A 3,263-nucleotide genomic window follows, 5' to 3' on the forward strand; every position below is an offset into this window, starting at 1 on the left:
TTATAACAAACTTTATTATAAGACCATGTATATTTCTTTTTTATATAAAGTTGTACATACTACTAACTAATAATTTTCAATTAGAAACAACCTCATCTTTGATTTTTCTTGGTATATGACGCTATAAAATCTTTATTTTTTTTTTAAATTGTCACGCTATAAACTTAACATATAAGAATGTGTAATTTAGAAAACTATAAATTATCATGTTAAAATATACTTTATTTAACTACACTTTATTCAAAAAGCTGGTAGTATATTTTATAGTCTTATACATACTAATAATACATCCTTAATTTCCAATGGCGGTAATCACTATTCACATACGTACTTCTTTTTTCCATATTGTGGTTTTCTTATACGAGGGACGGAAGAATATATGAAAATAGTTTATTAAAGTTCATTATTAGGGAGGTAGTTTGACTTTTTATGATGCCTTTACATCTTCCAAAGACAGGCAAACGTGCATACAACGTATAATCAAAGGATTGAATGAAATGAAAATAATTAAGATAAGAAAATGTAATTAAAAATCAGTGTTGGCGTTGAAGTCGGTTAGAAAGGAAAGTGTTAATCACAGCACAAGATATTTGAGAACTAGAATACTAATATATCTTAGAGAGTAAATTTTAAAAATAAAATTAAAGAAAAAAATAATATAATATGTTTTAATGTGTAAATTAATAATAAAGTTTTAAATTTTATTCTAACTTTATTTTCTTTCACGCTTTTAAAGCAGAGTTTGAGTCTCAAAATCTCAAAATAAGCATCATAAAATATTATAAAAATGTACATTAAAAAACTTTGTATCAAAACAAAATCTAACAAGATCCTACATGAATATATTTATTTTCATTATATACTTTAAAAATCTAACTTAAATTTCTTTCTTCAAAAGTGAAATAATTTAAAATGATAAAACAAAAAAAAAGTGTATTTAAAATTGATTTTACCCATATTAATGAACACTTTAAATGTTAGAAAATACTTCACATGTGAGACAAAGTCTAACATCAATAAAATAATGCGTAGTGAACTTGTACATATATTAGGTGAGATAATCCTGCTACTAACATATGATTTTGGGAAACAATAAACCTCACTAAGTGTATGTGCAAGTCAATGCTCTTGACCCGTGGGTCTATGGACCCAAGCACACGGGTGTTTCGTGTCCACATGAATGGGCCACACTGAGATTATGTGACGAATTGTCACGGTCTAACATGATATCAGAGTCGAAAGTGATTCCTGGTATGATGTGGTTCCAATGTCCATTAACAAGATTATTAAAACAAATAATATGGTTTTAATTAAAGGAGTCAATACTAAGCAATTGCATGTGGATTGATTGCCGAGTAACATGGGGTTTTACTAGGAATTTTCCTGGTTATGTTTCAATTTGTAAAAATTTTGTATATTTTAATATGTTTGATACCTTATAATAGTAAGTATTTTTAAATAATTATATTTTATTATATTTGTTAAGAAAAAATATTTACTATTTTAATAAATTTAAAGGTTACCATACACTAATTAAAATAGTATGTATTAAGTACATATACCGGCCACTTTGTATTGAATTTGCAACAATCATAAAATTGAATTGGCCACGTCCATGCCCATTCGTGTGTATAACAAATTACGTATTCTTTGTAGGACAAAGTACAGTTTTTATTGACTTCTCTCTACTTTCTTATTTGTTTCCGTTCATATGGTTTGTTTTTGTTGAAGAGTTTTTTCACATTTGGTATACTCTTTTCTTTATCATACTTCCTCCTTTTTATACTGGATCAAGTAAAGTACTATTAGGAGTGTGAAAAATTATGGGTCTAAAATTCCAGCAATTCTAAAACAACAATGTATACTACAACTACAATTTACAAGGCTACAAATTTGGTTATTTTGTTGTCGCTTCAATTAGATCCTCTAAGATTGCATCACTTGTATTATGTAGTATATACTTACTAGGATTATACCCATGCTATGCACAGTTGAAGTTCAATTTTGTTTCTTATAGATTGTTTGAGTTCATAACATATAGGGCATTTGACACAATATAACAAAGTATGTCTGATGATTATCAATAAAGGCTAAAGCATTAGCAATTTTATACTAAAAGTTCGGAAAAATCGTTTCTAAAAGCCGACCAACCTTTTGGTCATCTACAAACAAAGAGTCAACATTTCAATTATTCAATAAAAATACAACCTTTTATTCAATTTTGCTAAAAAAGGAGATATTTTACTAGTAACTCGTATCACCATTTATTCCTTATGTCAACCAAGTCATAGTTGTTATTACTTTATTTCAAAAAATTAATGACCATCTTCTTCTTCAACTTCCACAAACTTTTAAAACACGCTTTCAATTAACTTCTGTAACCTAAAATTTTATGACCTTCCTCATTCTTTAATGGCGGTTCAAGAAGTTTTTAGGGCAAATTTCATTTCCAGAAAAACATTTGAACACAAGTGAGTTTTTAACTCTAAATTTTCGCAATTGATATTTCATTATTGAAAATTGTTTGAATTTTTCTTCGAAATTAGGTTTCACTCTTTATGGGGGAATTTAGTTAAACACATTAGAAATTAGGATTTAATTGTAATTGTGAACACAATATATGGAAATGTGTCTATTAGAATTTGGTATGGGGCTAAATTCAAGCAAGCTAAATTTAGTTATGTTGGAGGTTTTGGTAGGATAATGAAAGTAGATCCAGATGATTTTTCCAACTCATGCATCAACTCAACCAACTCAAGCATAACCTCAACCAACACAACCATCAATTAGCTATTGTACTGGCTATGTTGAAACAACTTACTTTTATTACAATGTACTGCCTGTACTAGTTTTGCTTTAATGTATTGGCTATTTTGAATTTTTTGTTTGGAAACAATGTACTGGTAAAAGGTTTATGTTTTGAATTGTTGTCAATGATTTTGTATGTGTTTCATGTGCATTTTAGTGGAATGGTGCTTTGAAACTATATACTGGCAGAGCAACTTGATGGGTTTTCAGCTGATGTTTTGAATTTGTGGAGTTACATGTTTGTTCAAGTGGAATTGTTGTCAATAAATCTGTAGATTTACATGTTCAGCTAATGTACAGTGTCCATAAGAAAAAGAACCACACCTACTCATTTGAGCCTTCAACGATGTTGGGATTTTGTGACTCGAACCGAGTCTTAGATCGGGTTTTATGATGAATCAAGAGATGAGTCAAAAAGGTGATGGAACGCAAGTGCACGGGCCACAGAGATCTAC

The sequence above is a fragment of the Amaranthus tricolor genome, chromosome 5 (genome assembly GCF_026212465.1).
Source record: "Amaranthus tricolor cultivar Red isolate AtriRed21 chromosome 5, ASM2621246v1, whole genome shotgun sequence".
Classification (NCBI taxonomy): domain Eukaryota; kingdom Viridiplantae; phylum Streptophyta; class Magnoliopsida; order Caryophyllales; family Amaranthaceae; genus Amaranthus; species Amaranthus tricolor.